The sequence below is a fragment of the Bos indicus genome, chromosome 3 (assembly GCF_029378745.1).
Source record: "Bos indicus isolate NIAB-ARS_2022 breed Sahiwal x Tharparkar chromosome 3, NIAB-ARS_B.indTharparkar_mat_pri_1.0, whole genome shotgun sequence".
Classification (NCBI taxonomy): domain Eukaryota; kingdom Metazoa; phylum Chordata; class Mammalia; order Artiodactyla; family Bovidae; genus Bos; species Bos indicus.
Window position 1 is genome coordinate 42,879,613 of NC_091762.1, and position 21,396 is coordinate 42,901,008.

The 21,396-nt window shown below is 40.8% G+C and overlaps 1 long non-coding RNA gene across 3 annotated transcripts in view; it reads right to left on the minus strand.

Moving 5' to 3' along the window:
• Positions 1 to 2,290: 2,290 nt before the first annotated feature.
• LOC139182186 (uncharacterized) overlaps positions 2,291 to 21,396 on the minus strand; it is a 68,859-nt gene continuing 49,753 nt past the window's right edge. The window contains exons 3-4 of one of the 3 annotated variants that reach the window (XR_011565779.1): positions 13,589 to 14,014; positions 2,291 to 3,050 (exon numbers count right to left, since the gene is read on the minus strand). This is a non-coding gene — a long non-coding RNA (uncharacterized lncRNA). Of the gene's footprint in view, positions 3,051 to 7,186; positions 7,470 to 8,123; positions 8,650 to 13,588; positions 14,015 to 21,396 lie in introns of those variants that run through there. The other 2 variants (XR_011565778.1, XR_011565777.1) reach the window with 2 other exon arrangements.

Sequence of the window (21,396 nt, forward strand, 5' to 3'; positions counted from 1 at the left end):
AGAACTCAATAGAAGTAAAATTTCTCCTCTTTCATATTCTATTTCTCTTCTTTATCATCTAGGAAATCTTCAGCCGTGGTCATGTCTATGCCCAAAGGCCAAGTTCATATGAGATACAGCAAGCTGTAAGACTCTTTTCTGATGACCCCAATTCAAGGTAAAGTTGCTTCAAATTCATCATAAATAAGGCATTATATATGATCCTCATCCAGAGAGGGTGAGCCAGCATATTGATGGGAGAGACTGGAATAATTAGGTCTGTCCATATCTGAAGACTTATCCTCTGGCCAAGCACACCTCTCTGCTGAACATACCACAAGGCCTGGAAAATGGTAAATAGTAACCTGCTACTAGGTGACTAAGCTTTTGTTTTGGAGAGAAAGCAGAACAATTCAAGCAACCTATCAACGACACCATGGTTTTCTACTTCCTTCCTAACCAAGTTTAGCTTTCATTTTGCCTTTCCAGCAGAAAAATACACTAGAATGACGTCTGTTTGGGCAGTCTGGACCAACTCTGTGTCCCTCCCCGATGGTCAGTGATCCTTTGTGTTTGGACTAGTTTTCTCTTTTGCACCATCTGGCATCTTCCATGTGGAAAAACAGGGCTGATTTTCTAGCAGACACAGCCTTACATTATTTACGCTGTTTATTTTGGTTGGTTTTAAATTTCTTTTGTTAGGAAGAACTATATGCCTTCTAAAAATCCAAAAATTTTACTAGGTTGTCTTTTTTTTTCAGATAATTTCTTAAAATATCAAGGGAGAGCATTTCCAGCTTTTATCATTGGGAAAACCACTTGTTTATACATTTGTTAAGGTAGTGTTTATTTCTACCCTAAATTGTGATCTTTAGACCAGTTTATCAATTCAAGCATTTTAATATATGTAACAACTATTCATTTGAGCACCGAAGAATTGATGCTTTTGAACTGTGGTGTTGGATAAGACTCTTGAGAGTCCCTTGGACTGCAAGGAGATCCAACCAGTCCATTCTGAAGGAGATCAGCCCTGGGATTTCTTTGGAAGGAATGATGCTGAAGCTGAAACTCCAGTACTTTGGCCACCTCATGGGAAGAGTTGACTCATTGGAAAAGACTCTGATGCTGGGAGGGATTGGGGGCAAGAGGAGAAGGGGACGACAGAGGATGAGATGGCTGGATGGCATCACTGACTCGATGGCCGTGAGTCTGAGTGAACTCCGGGAGTTGGTGATGGACAGGGAGGCCTGGCGTGCTGCGATTCATGGGGTGGCAAAGGGTCGGACACGACTGAGCGACTGATCTGATCTGATCTGATTCATTTACCAGATACCTTTCTTGGTGAGGGGATGCACTAATGAATATATCAAACACATGGTAAAGATCTTGCCTTTGTTGATCTTACAGCATAGTGAGGAAGAAAGAGAACAGTAGAATAATAACACTGACTTGAGGGCAACAGTCTTACAATGACAGAAAACCGGCATCTACCATTATATAAAGTCAAATCCTTGGAACAAATATTGTTGTGTTGTTGTTGTTCAGTCACTTGATAGTGTCCAACTCTTTGTGACCCTATGGACTGCAGTGTACAAGGATTCTCTGTCCTTCACTATCTCCCTGAGTTTGCTCAAACTCACATCCATTGAGTTGATGATGCCATCCAACCATCTCATCCTCTGTCGCCCCCTTCTCCTGTCCTCAATCTTTCTCAGCATCAAGGTCTTTCCCAATGAGTTGACTCTCTGCATTAGGTGGCCAGAGTAGTGGGACTTCAGCATCAGTCCTTCCAATTAATATTCAAGGTTGATTTTCTTTAAGATTGACTGGTTTGATCTCCTTGCAGTCCAAGGGACTCTCAAGAGTCTTTTCCAGCTCCACAGTTTGAAAGCATTGATTCTTCAGTGCTCAGTCTTCTTTACGGTCCAACTCTTACATCTTTACAGGACTACTGGAAAAACCATAGCTTTAACTATACAGACCTTTGTTGGCCAATTAATGTCTCTGCTTTTATAAATATGTGTCATCAGTCGTAGTCATAGCTGCTTCAGTTGTGTCCGACTCTGTGTGACCCCATAGACAGCAGCCCACTAGGCTCCTCTGTCCCTGGGATTCTCCAGGCAAGAACACTGGAGTGGGTTGCCATTTCCTTCTCCAATGCATGAAAGTAAAAAGTGAAAGGGAAGTCGCTCAGTCGTGCCGGACTCTTAGCGACTCCATGGACTGCAGCCTACCAGGCTCCTCTGTCATGGGATTTTCCAGGCAAGAGTACTGGAGTGGGGTGCCATTGCCTTCTCCGATAAATATCTGTAGAACCTCCTTATGGCCCTGCTTCCCTGATTGAATCCTGACTGATATAAGTATTGAGCAGATTTCCATAGCTGTTCCTCATCTGAGAAGCTCCAGGCAAAGCAGGAAGTAAGAGACAACACAGGGAAAACCATCAGTTTGCTCCTGTGCAAAATTGCCTAGAGCAGATATTGGAAAGGTAGCTGCAGCAGTGGTGGGAATAAGAGGTGAGACTGGAAGTGTTTGAAGTGGCACACAAGAGGTGTCTGATACAGCATTCTATAATAAAAAAAAAATATATATGCATTGGATGCTAAGGAACTACTCAGTTCATTTGGAGAAGGGCATATCAAGAGAAGGATTCATAGATCTCTATCCCTGGAAAACAATGTACTCAAATAAACATCATCACACTTGTTATAATCATTGTAACATTCCAGTATTATCAGTAAAGTTTGTTCCTTACCTTAGTCTTGGATCCTTTCAGGTTTTAACTGAATATCCATATTTGGTAAGGAGATCAATGTTTCTGCTGCTGTAAAAAGTGCAACTTGTTGACAACATGAAGAAATGAACTCAAATGCTCTTTGTTTGATAGTGCGGAACACCAAATCTATCAAATCAACACAGCACAAGACCTTATGGAGTCTCTACAAAGAGGATGTCTTTTTTACTTCTTGGACAGATTCCCAGCACTTCTTTCATAAATGCAGGTTTTAATACTGTATTTTTTCACTTTTCTTTTCCTTTCTTATCTGTGGCAACAGGAGAGGATTTTGGAGCTGTAACAAAATGGTGACCAAAAAAGTAGACTGGGCTTAGTATGGATTGATAGTGACATGTGCAATGTTTGTAAAATTTGTGCTTATATTTTGCCTGGACACAAATATTTACAACATAAACCAATGCCTGTTGTAAACAGTCATTTTTATACCATTAAAAAGAAACTATGAAATCAAGTCTTTCATTAACCAGCTTTGTATCTTTGGGTAATGTAAATTCTCTGGGCTTCTGCTTCTTCTTTTATATATAATAGATGTTTTGGTTAAAGATATTTTCTTCTATTTCAAAAATTCTATTAAGCCTTAGGCTTTTGTTTTGCAATAAAATTTCAAATCACCAAAGAAACCCAGGAAAATAACATTATTTCATTTTTCTTACTGGGTTTCATATTTCACTGATGTTAGTTTAATTTATCAACACCTTGTTAATGGAGTTGTTTACTCTCTCAACAGGGGAAAAAGTAACTTTAAATCCTTATTATACTGGACATACTGTTTTTAGATTTTTATCACTTAAAAGCATCAGAAAAAAAGTTACTTTTCATAATATTTAAAAGAAATTAAACAATTCACTTCTAGTAGCAATAAATCAGTTAAGTTCTACACACCACACCCCTTGCCAAAGATCAAAACCCTTGCAAATTTTTTGTAGCCCTAAAAATCCCATTGTTTTGAGAAGTTCCCTTGATTCCTGAAATTCAAAGTCTGAAGAGTTGTATCTGATGAAAACTGAAAGTAAATCCCCTAACAATTGTGTTTAGCAATATTTTAAAAGAGCAAAGTTTAAAATCTTAGTAGGTGAACTGAACCGGATGTGAGACATTCTGAGATCATCTTTGACGTCTGTGCTATCAGATGTAAAAATAAGTCCAACCCAGTAGCCAGGAAAGGCTGCAGTTCTCTGCATAAGAATAAAAGCTATTCAAACTCTCTGACAGCAATGAAACAAAAGAATACAACAAAGATAAAGAGGAGGGAAAAAAGCCTCTAAAACTTAGAAACAAGAAAATGAAATATACCATGCAGGTGATGGCTCAGCAGTAAAGAATCTTCCTGAAATGCAGGAGACATGCAGGAGACAAAGATTCAATCCCTGGGTTGGGAAGATGCCCTTGGAGAAGGAAATGGAGATCCACTCCAGTATTATTGCCTGGAAAATCCCCATGAACAGAGGAGCTTGGCAAGCTACAGTCCATGGTGTTGCAGAGTCCGACATGACTGAGTGACTAAGCAGAAATAACTGCTTTTGACTCCAACACGAGCGATACCACCCTTTATTAAATTTCTGTTTCCCAATACTCCGTTAAATACTTTACATACGTGATGCTCTGTGTGCATGAATGGATAGTCAAGTTTGAGGCTAAGTACCTCCACTTAAGCATTTCAGTTGTGGTGATAGATTTGGGCAAATCTATTTTCATGAAGGTGCTCAGTATCCCTCCAGGAAACAGCTAACTAAAGAAGGAACTAGATCATGTGCCTAACCCATATCAAAGCCTTTGTCATCAGAAAAGAGGAGAGAAGACTTTGCTCACTCCTTGGGAGACTTATATTTATGCCTTGCTCATGGACTCTTGTTGCAGCTTCTCCTTTGTCCTTGGGGGTGGGGGTGTCTTTTTCTGGTGGGTTCCAACATTCTTTGATGGTTGTTCAGCACCAAGTTGTGATTTTGGTATTCTAGCAGGAGAAGATGAGTACACCTTCTACTCTGCCATCTTAGAGATTTGGACTCTGTTTGAGTCAGGGAGAGAGAGAGAGTCAGGTGAGAGTAAGAGAGAGTATGCCCTAAAAGAGCATTTCCACTAAAACCAGAACGTATTGCTACTCCTCTAATGCAGTGTAACATACGTGAGGGAGAGAATTACATCTCCTATTTATTACAATCTGACAAATAGTTTTAGTATATTGAGTGAGAAATGTGTGAAGTGAGTGAAAGTGTTAGTTGCTCAGTTGTGTAAACTCTTTGCAATCCCATGGGCTACTCTGTCCATGGAATTCTTCAGGCAAGAATACTGGAGTGGATAGTCATTTGCTTCTCCAGGGAATCTTCCCCACCCAGGGATTGAACTGGGGTCTCCCGTGATGCAGACAGATTCTTTACCATCTGAGCCGCCAGAGAAGCCCGAAAAGTATGTCAGTTCAGTTCAGTTCAGTCGCTCAGTTGTGTCGGACTCTGCAACCCCATGGACTGCAGCACACCAGCCCTCCTTGTCCACCACCAACTCCTGTCCATCACCAAACTCATGTCCATTAAGTCGGTGATGCCATCCAACCATCTAATCCTCTGTTGTCCCCTTCTCTTCCTGCCTTCAAACTTTCCCAGCATCAGGGTCTTTTCCAATGAGTCAGTTCTTCCCATCAGGTAGCCTAAGTATTGGAGTTTCAGCTTCAGCATCAGTCCTTCCAATGAGTACTCAGGATTGATTTCCTTTAGGGTGGACTGATTGGATCTCCTTGCAGTCCAAGGGACTCTCAAGAGTCTTCTCCAATACCACAGTTCAAAAGCATCAATTCTTTGGCGCTCAGCTTTCTTTATAGTCCAACTCTCACATCCATATACGACTACTGGAAAAACCATAGCTTTGACTATGTGGACCTTTGTTGGCAAAGTAATGTCTCTGCTTTTTAATATGCTGTCTGGGTTGGTTCTAACTTTTCTTCCAAGGAGCAAGCATCTTTTAATTTCATGGCTGCAGTCACCATCTGCAGTGATTTTGGAGCCCCCAAAAATAAAGTCTGTCACTGTTTCCCCACCTATTTGCCCTGAATGATGGGACCAGATGCCATGATCTTAGTTTTCTGAATGTTGAGCTTTAAGCCAACTTTTTCACTCTCCTCTTTCACTTTCATCAAGAAGCTCTTTAGTTCTTCATTTTCTGCCATAAGGGTGGTGTCATCTGCATATCTGAGGTTATTGATATTTCTCCTGGCAATCTTGATTCCAGCTTGTGCTTCATCTAGCCCAGCATTTCTCATGATGTACTCTGCATATAAGTTAAATAAGCAGGGTGACATTATATAGCAGAAGTGTGTTGCAGGTAACTATAGAGACCTTTGGTGGGAGGTAGCAGATGCTTAAGAAGTGGCAGTGGGATCTGCTGGATGCCCCTTGATAAGTGGATATATTTGATAGTGCTTCTAGAAATTCACTTTTACTTCCAGAAAGCTTGTAGGCAAAAAAAAGATGTGTGTATTCATCAGGAGAGGCTAAGTGGTCATAACAAACATGTCACTTCTGTTTACAAGCCGGTGATGAGAAGTCCTATAGCCTTGCCTAATAGTAAGTGGGCAAAATGGGGGAGTAGATAGTGTCTCTGCCACCGTAAAGGGTGGATCTATAAGAAACAATTAGGTGAAGGCATTAACTTGTGAAATATGCTCTTAATTTGACCTCGTTAATTCCCACACATACCTGAGACCGGATAATGGTAATGGTCTGTCTTGTTGTTGTTTAGTCACTGGGAGTTGTCCAACTCTTTGAGAACCCCATGGACTGTAGCCTGCCAGGCTCCTCTGTCCATGGGATTTCCCAGGCAAGAATACTGGAGTGGATTATCATTTCCTTTTCCAAGGGATGTTCCTGACCCAGGGATGGAAATTGAGTTTCCTGCATTTGCAGGCACGTTACTTACCACTGAGCCAGTAGGGAAGTTCCTTAGGTATATATAATACCTTTTATTTATCCTCATGACAAATTCAGAGAAGTTAGGTAATTGACTAGAATTTATATAGCTGTCCAGTTCTCCATGACTCCAAAACTGTTTTTTTTATTGTTCTGCATTTGCCACAAAGCTATATGCTTTAAAATAACCCCAAACATTTACTAAATTCCTACTCCCTTCTTTATTTTTTTCCTTTATTTTTTCACAACAACCTAGTGAGGTAAGATTGGTATTACCCTCAGTAGGCTCAGAGAGGTTAAGTAACTTGATCTAAGTCATGAAGCCTGCGAGAAGAGACATGGCTTGAGCCCAGATCTTTTGCCTTCACTTGGAGAAGCAAGTTCACCCAGAAAGGTTAAGAATTTGCCCAAAGTCACAAAACTAGCAAGCAACAGACTAGAATTCAAATTCAAATCATACAACTCCCAGACCCATGCTTTTTGCATCACAACACTTCTCCTTAGGGGGCTGATTCATTCACACTCTATTTACATGCATTATCAATGTTATCAATCTCAGACTATAAACTTAGTTCACTGCAAACTCCTAGTTCATTTGGTGAATGCTACTATAGAGAACAATATCTTCTTTCTAGTTTAAAACTTTATTTTTCATTTGAACAAATCATTGAACATCTCTAAAGCATAGATTCCTTTGTTCTTCACAAATTGAACAAAAACACCTTTCCCGTTAATTGTATTAGACATCAAATATGCAAGACGAATGATTAATCCGTGGGATGTTTTTGAGGCAGAATCTATAAAGAAAAGTTCAAACAACATCAGTTGACATAAGCTGAGAAGGAAAACAGATGAAACACTAACAGGAAAACTAATTTAAGGGAAATAGATACTAAATACTAAGGATTGAGCACAATTAATTTTTCTAAATGTGTGACATGAAAAATGGTAGAAAACACATCCTAGTAAGACCATACTATGGTGTTGTTTAGTCACTAAGTCACGTCTGACTCTTTGCAACCCCAAAGACTATAGTCTGCCAGGCTCCTTTGTTCACTCCAGAATACTGGAGTGGATTACCATTTCCTCCTCCAGGAGATCTTTCCTACTCAGGGATCAAACCAGTGTCTCCTGCATCTCCCGCATTGGGGGCAGATTCTTTACCACTGAGGGCTTCCCTGGTTGCTCAGACAGTAAAAGCGTCTGCCTGCAGGAAAATCCCGTGGATGGAGGAGCCTGGTGGGCTGCAGTCCATGGGGTCGCTAAGAGTCGGACACGACTGAGTGACTTCACTTCCACTTCTCACTTTCATGCATTGGAGAAGGAAATGGCAACCCACTCCAATGTTCTTGCCTGGAGAGTCCCAGGGATGGGGGAGCCTGGTGGGCTTCCGTTTATGGGGTCGCACAGAGTCAGACATGACTGAAGCGACTTAGCAGCAGCAACAGCAGCAAGTTCAATCCCTGGGTCAGGAAGATCCCCTGGAGAAGGAAATGGTAACCCGCTCCAGTACTCTTGCCTGGAAAATTCTATGAATGGAGGAGTCTGGTGGGCTACAGTCCACGGGGTCCCAAGAGTTGAGCAACTTCACTTTCACTTTTCACTTTTCTTTACCACTGAGCCACCAGGGAGGCCTATACTAGGATGTAGATAGAATCAAAGAAGGAGGGAGAAAACTAGAGAAAGTCAAGAGTTGTTTGCATACCAACTAATTCGTAGGTCATTTCCAACTGCAAAATCTAGCCCTATGCAGATAGGGTTTGAGACTTGTCTGAGGTAGATTAACTTTGTTTATCTGCAAACAGACTGATTTCTTCATACAGGCTCTCAACTACACTCTTTATTTAAAAATAACCTTTATAACAGGACATATTTGTAAGATGACAAATTGTACAAAAATACCTTTTCCATTAATTGTATTAAACATTAAATATGCAAGACGAATGATTGATCCATGGGATGTTTTTGAGGCAGAATCTATAAAGAAAAGCTCAAACAAGGTCAGTAGACATAGCTGAGAAGGAAAGCAGATGAAGCACTAACAATAATCTATCATCTTCAAATTATTGCAAAAGCAAGAAATGTTTAGATTTAGCTTTCACCATTTCCTGTCACTGGTAAAGAATCTGCCTGCAATGCAGGAGACCCAAAAGATACAGGTTCTATCCAGGGAAAATCCCCTGGAGCAGGAAATAGCAACCCACTCCAGTATTCTTGCCTGGGAAATTCCAAGGACAGAGGAGCCTATCAGGTTACAGTCCCTGGACTCACAAAGAGTTTCTGACATGACTTAGCAAATAGACAACAATTTTCCCTAAAGGGCAAACAACTGACTCCAATCAGAGACACCATGAAAATGACTGCCTTCAAATCCAAAGTTGATGCAGAGGGTCTGCAGTAGGGTCTCAATTATAACTACTCCTTTCTTTTTTTTTTTTTTTTTTCCCTTTGGCTATGTACAGTTTTAACTTAAAAATTCCATTTATTACCATTTAAAATATTTCCTTGGGACTTCCCTGATGGTCCAGTGGTTAAGAATCTGCTTGCCAATGCAGGGCACACAGGTTCGATTGATTCAAGAGGATTCTAATCCAAGAGGATTCTACATGACTCAGAGCAATTAACCCTGTGGAATACAACTGCTGAGCCTGCTCTCTAGAGCCTGGGAGCAACAACTATGAAAGCCTGAATGCCTAGAGCCTATGTTCCTCAACAAGCGAAGCCACTGCAACGAGAAGCTTGTGCACGACACTGAAGAGTAGCCCTGGCTCACCACAGCTAGAGAAAGCCTATACACAACGAAGACCCAGCGCAGCCAAAAATAAATAATAAAAAAAATTTCCTGGCAGCTATGTCATCACAAGTGTGAAAACAACAACAACAACAAAACAGAAAGATAGCTACTTTGTTAATAAATAAAAAGTTTGCTGAATAGTGAGGCTATGCTATTTTTGAAGACATTCATGTTTACATTCAGTTGAAAATCCTTATAATTCATTATAATTATTTCTGAATTAACATCATTTAGACCACAGGCTAATTTCTGCTACTGTCATAGTTAATTATAATCATTTCTTTCTAAAATGCATTTATTTATTATTTTTAATTTTTATTTTATATTGGAGAATAGTCGATTAACAATGTTGTATTAATTTTAGGTGTACAGCAAAGAGCAATGTAGGTCAGACAGAAAAAGACAAATATATAATATCACGTATATGTGAATCTAAAAAGATGTTACAAATGAACTTATTTATAAAACAGAAGTGGACTCACAGATTTACAGAATGGATTTATGGTTATCGGGGAGAAGGTAGGAGAGAGGGACAGATTGGGACTGACATGTGCACACTGCTAAATTTAAAACAGATAACATACAGTATCGTGTGTAAAGTAGATAGCTGGTGGGAAGCTGCTGTATAGCACAGGGAGATCTGTGATGATCTAGATGGGTGGGAAGTGGGGTGAGGTGGAAGGAAAGTCCAAGAGGAAGGGGACATATGTATGCATATTTCTGATTCACTTGGTTGTACAGCAGAAACTAACACAATATTGTAAAGCAGTTATACTCCAGTAAAAATTATTCTAAATAGATAACCAACAAGGACCTACTGTGCTATAGTACAGGGAGCGCTACTCAATATTCTGTAATAACTTAATGGGAAGAGCCCTTAAAAAAGAATAAATACCTGTATGTCAATACCTGGCTACTCTTTAGAATCACCTAACGCATTGTCAATAAACGTAGCCACATAGGCCCCACCTGTAGTGGTTCTAGTTTAACTGGAGTATACCAAGCATCTGCTGCTGCTGCTGCTGCTAAGTTGCTTCAATCATGTCCAACTCTGTGCGACCCCATAGACGGAAGCCCACCAGGCTCCCCCATCCCTGGGATTCTCCAGGCAAGAACACTGGAGTGGGTTGTCATTTCCTTCTCCAATGCATGAAAGTGAAAAGTGAAAGTAAGTCGCTCAGTTGTATCCCACTCTTAGCGACCCCATGGACTGCAGCCTACCAGGCTCCTCCGTCCATGGATTTTCCAGGCAAGAGTACCGGAGTGGGGTGCCATTGCCTTCTCCGATACCAAGCATCTAGGTATACTTAAAAAGTTATTCCTAGGTAATCTGACACCTGATCTATAGCTGTCTGGTACTGGTCCTGTATGAGCCTATGTTTTCTTGATAAATTAGCCAGCCCACCCAAACAGACACACCAGAAGCCCTAACACGTGGAAGATTAGCCATGTCATGCTATGACTGGTTTGAGTTATTATTTTTTTTTTTTAGTTTAACAGTTTAGTTATTAGTGTATTCTTCACAAATGCATATCACGACTGGTGATGAATCACATTTTTAACGTGAAAAATCATAACAAGGTGGTGTTATATCTTTTACCTTAATGAATAAGACCTTTCCCACATCTTATTATTAAATTTAAAGCTTTATCTTTAGCAATTCTCTCTGTATAACTCTGTGGCCTTCCTTGGACACAATTTGATGCTGTTCAGCATGTCTGCTGTCTTTGTTCTTATATTCATCTATTCCCTTGCAATGTGGTATTAGTTTTAAGATTAAAAGCCAATCCTGACTGGGAGAGCACTGAGCTATTATTACTGCTGGCTAATGTACCACTGGAAGGCCGTGCACAATAAGTCAGAAAAAAGGAGTTTCTTATGTTCTCTCATTGGTTTATTATTACAGTTAGGGAAACATCCTGCACAATTTATTTCTTAAGCAGAGTAGGGATGGAAGAAAGTAAAGAATATAAAAATGAGAAACAGTGAGTTTCTAGGAAGCAATGACTAAATCTAAGACATTTTATGTCCCAGAAGAGCAGGGATTCAGCATCCAAACCCTGATCTACTGGAGAAGAGGGAATCTCCAGATTTCTATAAATCCTCTGAAATGACAAGCAAAATAATGTGTGTGTATGTGCAGTTTGGGGAAGGTAGATGCGCTTGACATCTACCAAAGGCTTAGCGGTGAGGTATCTACAAATTGATCTGAAGGAACAGTCTCTTCTCAAATCTTCTCCTTCTTACCAGTAACCAATTCTGGCTCCTTTGACTACTTTTCTTTTAGGATCCCTCCGTTGTACCAGCGGAGGGATAAGTATAAGTATAAGTACTTTATGTATTTCTTCAGTGTGTCCTTTCAGGATTTCCTGATTAATGAATACTGGAATCAGGCTTGCCTCTATGTACAAGGACCTCTGTGGCCAGGATCTTAATTTCCTGAAAAACAATTGCTGCCACTTCTCTTCCTTTTCTGCCAACACTGCCTCTATTTATACTGTCTTCACTTTCTTTTTCCAGACTTCTGCGTGTCTGCTTGGTTGGTAGGTGGACCCATTAGCTAGGTGCCATTGAGGCTTAGTATCTACCTAGCTCTAGGCTCTTCTCCCTTGCTCTGTGGAGGAACAGGTTGACATATTCTATGAGAGGGCAGGACCTCAGCTCTCCTGAGTGAGTGGGAAGGTAGAGAACAGGGTCCTCATTTCTTTATTTCTTAACACTGCATCAGGGTCCATCCATTTATTTATCCATGGTCCTATTATTTTGCATGGAGAATTCTATTTCTTATTTCATTTCTGTTGGAATGTGTGTGTGTGTGTGTGTGTGTGTGTAATTGCATGGAGGGTGTAGTCTGAGCACTTAGGCTGTAGGAGTGGGCCTATAATGCTGTTTTCTGATAATCAAGGCTCAAGACCAGATGGTTTACAAAAAGATCTCTGATATTTAAAGCAAGCTGTAGCCTTAACTCTACACATCAGGAGCCCGATGCCATGAACCATGTCAATCACAATTGCTCCTATTTATTGAGATTTACTGCATATAAAGCATGTGTGTGTTCATCAGTCCTTCGTGTCCAACTCTTTGTGACCCCATGGACTATAGCCTTCCAGGCTCCTCTGTGGAATTCTCCAGGCAAGAATACTGGAGTGGGTTGCCATTCTGTTCTTCAGGGGATCTTCCTTACCCACTGATCAAACCCAGGTGTCCTGCATTGCAGACAGATTCTTTACCATCTGAGCCACCAAGGAAGTCCATAAAGCATGTAATTTGTATTATCTCATTTAATCTCCACAATAATCTCCACAATAATCCAATTATTATTCCCAGATTATTATCTACAGATAATAAAGATTTAGTGTAACCAAGTAATTTGGGTGTCATACAACTAGTAACTGGTTGAGTTGGGAGGTCTGTCTGACTCCAGAGCATCATGCTCATCAGCATTAACTCTATGTCACCTGGAAGGATCCAGAATCTCTAGGGTAGGTAGAGTCACAGTCACAGAGGATAGTCATCATGAGCTGGAAGCCCAGGGAATAAATACAGCATTGGTTACATATTTCTCACAGATTTTTAAGAGGTATTTTCTTGTATAAAGAATATTGAAAGTAGCAAGTTTTAATATGACCTTGCTGCTGCTGCTGCTAAGTCACTTCAGTCATGTCCGACTCTGTGCGACCCCATGGACGGCAGCCCACCATGCTCCCCCATCCCTGGGATTCTCTAGGCAAGAATACTGGAGTGGGTTGCCATTTCCTTCTCCAATGCATGAAAGTGAAAAGTGAAAGTGAAGTCGCTCAGTCGTATCCAACTCTTAGCGACCCCATGGACTGCAGCCTACCAGGCTCCTCCGTCCATGGGATTTTCCAGGCAAGAGTACTGGAGTGGGGTGCCAATATGACCTTAGACATCATTAAATCAACAACAGCAAACAATGTATTTAATCACTATAGACCTTGAAAACATCTAACCAGCCCTTTCAGAATACCCACAATTATTTATCTGCTCATCACAATTTATAGTGACATTTCCTCAGTGTCCTTCCTCAAGGAACAGCATTTTAAAATTAAATCTAATAACACTTTGTTTAATTTTCAGAAAATATCATATACCACTACTTACCTATGTTTAAATAATTCTATTTTAGCACTGATGATTATGTGTCCAGCTATGTTAGAAATTATTTTATCTTAGGATATGATATAAAAATTATGGAGTGTCTCTTTACTTAGTTCTCCATAAACTATATATCATGTCTGCCACCAGATTACAAACTTGATCTTCTGCAGTCAGTAACAAGGAGCTACCAAGTGCTAAAATAACTTTCGTAGTGACTTTATTGTTTATTTATTTAATTTTGTTCGCTGTTCTGGGTCTTCATTACTGTGCGGGCTTTTCTATAATTGCGGTGAACAGAGGCCACTCTCCACTGCAGTATGCAGGCCACTCTCTAGTTGCAGTGCACGAGCGTCTCATTGCCGTGGCTTTTCTTGCTGTGCAACATGGGCTCTAGGACTCTCGGGCTTCAGTAGTTGCTGCTCCTGGGGTCTAGGGCACAAGTGGAATAGTTGTGTCAAAAGTTGTGGTACATGGACCCAGCTGCTCTGCGACACGTGGAATCATCCCAGACCAAGGATCGAACCCATGTCCCCTTCACTAGAAGGCAGATTCTTTACCACTGAACCACCAGGGAAACCCTGTGGTGGCTTCAATATCATGATAATAACTCTCACAATTTGAACAGTCATTCATCAATTTTTTGTTTTGTTTTGTTTTGTTTTCGGTGTGTGCCAGCCACTACAGAAGGTAAAGGCTTCATAGTTTTCTATAGGAAGTCAACGACAGAATTTTGATGCCCTTGGAATATTTCCCAGGGACGCTTGATCACCTAGTAAAATTTATTTTAAGAACCATGATACTACTGATCAAAATAAGATATCTACCATACACATTTTACAATATCTAGTAAATGCATATTTTTATTATTAATAATTTATGGAAAAAGGGAAAAATGAATGTGAAGTCTAAGTGACATGAAAAGGACATAAAGTAGTTTTTTGAGAAATCAAGTTGCCTGCCTTATAAATGAGCAGTCTTGCTGATACAGTAGGGCCCAAACCCATTTATTTCTATGGAGAAATCATGTTTTCTTCAAATTATACACATCTTTTCATATTCTAACTGAGGCATATGGAAATCAGCCCAGAATATAATCTCAGAGTCATCATAAAATAAGAAACTCTTTTTTCTGCTGTGTTTTTTAGGTATTCTTTTCTGTATTCCTACTTCACTAGAAGAATTATCTTTTTTTGAAACCTACTTACAATAAAATTCCTCTTCTCATTTCATAGTGTTAGAATCCTCAAAGAACACTTAGGGAGATCCTGATGACCCACATGAAAAAGGATCAATCAGTAGTGACTCAATGGAATTCCATCAAATTGTACAAAATAACTCTGAAATCATAAGCCTAAAATAGAGCTAAGGGTATTCAACCTGTCATGACAGACTGATTACTGCCTTCATATCTCTGGAATATAGTCATGACCTATATTCCTACAAATACCCAACAATTTAAATAATCAAACCTGTGAGCTCTTCCTAAAAGTTTGCCCCACAAGTCCTTTTTCATAAGCATAAGCAATCTGTTAAGAATTCATGGTTTCTGCTCCTTGTTCTGCTGTCATAGCAACCTTCATACCATAGACATATGCAAAGAACCGAACACCACCTAACCAGTAAAATCAAATTGTCATGATGGTTGCTATGTTAAATACAAAATGACAAACCAATTTCCAATTGCTGAAGCATAAAACCAAGGTACAACCATACTTTCAGATCTCTTTTAGCAAATATGTATAATAGTGATAGTGGTGGTGTTGGTAATATGTGATGGGACTAGAAAGGGGAGTTTGGAAGAGATAAACATATTAGACACCTATGTAAGATGAGTTTGTGCAAATATTAAAATTCAGTGCTAATTGAGACTACCCATTGAAAGACAAGCAATTATAAAGTGGCCAGCTCCTATGCAAATATAAAGTATGAAATCTGTTTTACCCATCTATTAATAATAATAATAAAAAAAGCTCACCTCTTTTGTACATCTTTCAGTTTGAAAAGATAGTTGTAAAATATGCCTTATGGTCTGATAGTCTGATAAGTTATTCCACTAAAGCTAGGAGAATCTTAATGTGCCTCCCTAGGAGCTTCCCAGGTGGCACTAGTGGTAAAGAATCCACCTGCCATTGCAGTAGACGCAGGAGATGAAGGTTCAATCCTTGGATTGGGAAGATCCCCTGGAGTAGGAAATGGCAACCCACTCCAGTATTCTTGCTCACTCTCAGCAAGTACTTCAGCTGGTTCTGGTTCTTCACCTGATTAAATATTCCTAATCTTTTGGGGCTTTCCAACTGGCAACCCACTCTGGTACTCTTGCCTGGAGAATCCCATGGACAGAGGAGCCTGGTGGGTTGCAGTCCATGGGGTCGCTAAGAGTCGGACCCGACTGAGCGACTTCACTTTCACTTTTCACTTTCATGCATTGGAGAAGGAAATGGCAAGCCACTCCAGTGTTCTTGCCTGGAGAATCCCAGGGACAGGGGAGCCTGGTGGGCTGCCGTCTATGGGGTCGCACAGAGTTGGACAGGACTGACGTGACTCAGCAGCAGCAGCAGCAGCAGCAGCAGGTAGCTTAGTGGTAAAGAATTCACTTGCCAGTGCAGGAGATTCAGGAGATGCTGGATCGATCATTGTGTTAGGAAGATCCCCTGGAGGAGGACATGGCAATCCATGCCAATATTCTTTCCTGGAAAATCCCCAAATCCCATGTACAGAGGAGTCTGGTGAACTGTAGTCCATAGGGTCAAAAAGAGTCGAACACAACCGAGTGACTGAGCATACAGGGTTCTAGAGCAAAATCATGCCTTGAGCAGGGGAGAATTACACATTCAGACAGCAGCTCTTGGCAAGCTACCAGGCACATGGAAAATGAAAACTTTGATCATGAGGCAATAAGTAACTATCTGGCTAGAGTTGCTCCTCATAAGTTGACTTTTGTCAGACCTACAAAGTCATAAGATCAAATATGAAAGTGTTAACTGCTCAGTTGTGTCCGATTCTTTGCAACCCAATGAATTGTAGGCCAAAAAATACTGAAGTGGGTTGCCATTCCCTTCTTCAGGGGATCTTTCTGACCCAGGGATAGAACCTGGGTCTCCTACATTGCGGGCAGATTCTTTACTGTTTGAGCCACCAAGGAAGCCCAAGATCAAATATGCTCAGCAACAATTCACTGTAGGATAGAAATGGAATACCTGGAAGCAGGCATAGAGCTGGCTGGAAGGCACAAGTAAGCTACAGAAGTAAGTATACCAGACCCACCTCTCACTTGGCACTTTCATGGGCCCTCGCCCTCACCTTACATCTATAGCCATGAAAGTGGAGGGGCAGGGCATCCCTTTATAACAAGCTGATGGAGGACAAAAAAGACCAAGCTTAGTTTATAGTTTATGGATAGGTTGACTCAATGTGTAAGTGCAAGCTAAAAAAAAAAAAAAAAAAAGACTGTTGAATACTAAAATCCTATTGAGGACTGGCTCCAACATTCAATCGTGAGGGTAGGTCCTCCCAACAAGCAGAGCTTTATAGAGTACGTACTATTCTTTCTTAAAAGTGGCCTAAAATGAGAATATACATAGACTCATGGGTAGTGGTGAATGGATTAGCTGCATATTTAAAGTGCCTGTGGAAATAAATACTTGAAGATCAGGGATAAGAAAGTCTGGAGAAGAGACATGTGGATAACCTAAAGAAGTGGACATAAAATATGAAGGTCTTTGTATCACATATCAGTGCCGAACAGAAATCACCTATCATGGAAGAGGCACTAAATTACCAAGGAGACAGAATGACTCAGCCAGTTGACGTCATCCTGTTGTCTCCAATCATTCTTGTGCTAGCACAATGGACTCTTGTAGTAGACATGGTGATACTGATGAAGGCTGATGTGCAGGGCTTATGTGGGCTACCATTGACCATGGTTGTTCTAGTTACTGCTGCTGTCAAATGCTCAATCTGCCAGCACCTGAGCTCCATATATATAGCCTTATCCCTGCTGCTGCTGCTGCTAAGTTGCTTCAGTCGTGTCTGACTCTTAGCAACCCCACGGACTGCAGCCTACCAGGCTCCTCCGCCCATGGGATTTGCCAGGCAAGAGTACTGGAGTGGGGTGCCATTGCCTTCTCCGAGCCTTATCCCTAGAAGAGACCAATTGGCCTGCTGGAATGAGCTTAAAAGCAATAAGCTCAACTAGAAGATCACAGACGGCCATTTAGAAACCCATCACAGGATCAAGCTATTATGCTGGGTTTATACTTGGAAGTTTCGATTTCCATTCGATTAGTCAGATGTTAGAGATATTTACTTCAATCTGCCTTTAGACCCACTAGGCTCTTCTGTCATGAAATTCTCCAGGCAAGAGTACTTGAATGGGTAGCCATTGCCTTCTTGAGGGGCTCTTCCGAACCCAAGGATCAAACAGAGGTCTCCTGCATTGCAGGCAGATTCTTTACTGTCTGAACCACCAGGGAAGCTCCCATTTAGCTTAATAGTTTTCACCAAATAAAATGCTTCTGAGTCTTGCTCACTAAGATGGAAACTGTCCAAATTGAAATCAGTCATCAATTAGTCCAACATATGACTAACTCATTTTGATTAGATCTGGGTATTAATGAGACAAAAGTTGAAGTCACTGGCCTTTTTAAAATTTTTATTTTAAGAAGGCATGTTTTATTTTTAGAATTTGTGTGCAGCAGAAACTATCTGGTACAAGCCATCCATCTTCTGCTTGCCACACTAATCCTCAGTCAAACTGGTATAATAAAATTACTTCCTTCTCCTTCTGGCCCTAGGTTATGGAACTCCTTAATGTTATTCCTTGGTGACCCATATTTCTGAAGTTGGACTCAAATTAAGTCAGTGGCTGCTACTTAAGTTTAACATAATACCACTGTACTGTGATAGAACTATGCCTTAGACACAGCAAGTACTCAAAAGATGTTTGTTGAATTAATATGAATAATTTCACAGAGCATTAGTATTTGTAGGAGTTTCAGAAAATATTTTAAAATCATCTCTATCCCTTATCTTCCACACCCAACTTTATCTCCTGAATACATCCATCTGCAATCCATCTACTTCTTCTCAGTTTTACAGCCACCACCTAGTGTCTACCTCTATCATCTTTTACTTGCAGTACTGCTAATTGGTCTTAGGTCTCCTTCAGTGTCCCTTGGACAGCAAGGAGATCAAACCAGTCAATCCTAAAGGAAATCAACCCTGACTATTCATTGGAAGGACTCATGATGAAGCTGAAGCTCCAGTACTTTGGCCACATGATGCAAAGGGCTGATTCATTGGAAAAGATCCTGATGCTGGGAAAGATTGAAGGCAGGAGCAGAAGGGGTGACAGAAGATGAGATGGTTGGATGGCATCATTAACTCAATGGATGTGAGTTTGAGAAACCTCCTGGAGATAGTAAGGATAGGGGAGCCTGGCATGCTGCAGTCATGGAGTTGCAAAGAGTTGGATATGACTTAGTGAGTGAACAACTCCTTCAACCTAGCCTTTACAGGGCAGTTAATTGATTTTAAAGTGAAAACCTGATCACTTTATACTCCTGTTTAAAATACTTTAATACTGCTCATTGCTCTTAGGATAAAGACCACAATACTTTGAGATCCTCCAGACCTGTCCTCTGCCTATATCTCTGGCAATGGTGTTTCTAGAGTTCAGTTAGGGCCAATGACCTGAAAAGTGAGGGTTGAAGACTTCTCCAGAAGGTACAACTAAACAGTAAACATCCTGCTTTTCCTATTGATGTGGGGTGGCTTCCAGGACTAATGGCCCCTAGGATGCAGCTGCTTCCCAGCTTCACTCCCTTCCACTCCTCCTCATTCTCACTCTGCTCCCTCTTTGCTAGCTTTCTTTCAGTTCTCAGAACATCCCAAGTACCTTTCATCTCAGAGCCTTTTTTTTTTTTATTTAACTTTACAATATTGTATTGGTTTTGCCATATATCAAAATGAATCTGCCACAGGTATACATGTGTTCTCCATCCTGAACCCTCATCCCTCCTCCTTCCCCATACCATCCCTCTGGGTCGTGAGCCTTTTTGTTTATTGCTCTTTCTACCTAGAGCCATTTTATTGCTCTAAATATTACTCAACCCACAGTTCTCAGATTAAATGTCATTTCCTTAAGGAAAACTTCCCTGGAGTAAGATGGTTCCCCAAATCATAGGCTCTGCTCTTCACACAGGTAGCCTAGTCTCTCCCATCAGATCAAAAGTTTTGGGGAAGCAGGGGCAATTTTTGCCTTGTTTACTGCAGTCTTCATAGTGCCTGACTTGCTCCACCCATGTTTGTTGAATGAATGAACTGCTTTGCAGTTTCCACTGCAATTGGAAGGGACTTCACTGATAATGAAATTGGGATTTTGGATGGTTGCTGGTATTGCTCATGGTCTTATAGCTAATTAGCAGCAAAATCAGAAGTGAAATGCTGTACAGAATATTGATTTTGGACCCAGAAAGCTTTCCAAGTATGAACTCATTGAATCCCCTACAGCTGCAGGACTAGGTACCATTAAGGTAACTTGCCTGAGGTCACACATGATGGATAATGGAATCAGGACTTGAACCACTTTTACTCTGAAATTGGCCATTCCAAATGCACCAGTAGGACTGAGAAAACAGACAGAATGTAGCCTCATCATAAGGCAGAGAGAAAATAAGAAAAGGCAAGAATATCGGTTAAGAATTCAAGGGCAGATCACACTGAACAGATATATTCTTTTCAGCTGAATGTGTATCTCATGAAGTTACCTGTGTTCCAATGGGTCCTGTTAATTTGGAAAGTACCATCGGTGCCCCAAATTAAGGATGGGGGTGCATACTGAGGCTAAGGCAGTTGGGGAAATAGTGCCTCAGATTTGATGAAGACATGCTTTGTGAGAGCTACTGACATTTGAATCCTCCTTCTGTAGGAGAAAGCCCCCAACGCCCAGGAATGAAGCTTGTTGCTGTGACAGGAGTGGGGCTAGTAGACCACCTGCTGCATGTTAACCTCTTCCAAAGACACTCTACAACATCCTCAAAACCAAATGGGAGAAAACATTTGTGTTTCAGAGAAAAGGGTGAAGCAGCAGGGAGAGAGGAGAATAGAGCAAGGAGTGAAAGGAAAGAGAGAGCTGAGGAGAGACAAGGAAAGACAGGATGAACAGTAGAATATAAGACAAGGCAGCCTTTTTGCAATACAGGATTTAATGATTGTCGAAAGAACTAAGAGATGTCATTTATTTAGAATGTGAGTGATAGGATTAGTGGTTTTTGTCTTATTAATTGTTCCACTGCTGTTTCTAATGCATACCACTTTTAAAACAGTAATGGCATCTTTATAATCATTGTCAGTCTCAGTCTGTCTCCTTTACATATATTGTTTAAATGCAATATTTATGGAATTGTCCTCATGGATTAACCCATCACTTTTCTTAGAGTCCCTAGAAGCTCAATATTTGTGTTGTACCCCAGACCTCAGGACTCTTGGATATCTAGGCCTCTGATACTCTGTAAACTGGTAAACGATTAAGACAATCAGAATTACCTCATCACAATTTCTACTAATAGAAAAACCAGGAATTGTCTCATTATGGGCTTTCCTGGTGGGTCACATTGTAAAGAATCTGTCTTCAATGCAGGAGACCCAGGTTCGATCCCTGGGTTGGGAAGATTCCCCTGCAGGAGGAAATGGCAACCCACTCCAGTATTCTTGCCTGGAAAATCCTATGGACAGAGGACCCTGGTGGGCTACAGTCCATGGGGTCACAGTGAGTCAGACACAACTGAGCGACTGGCACTTTGATGAACTGG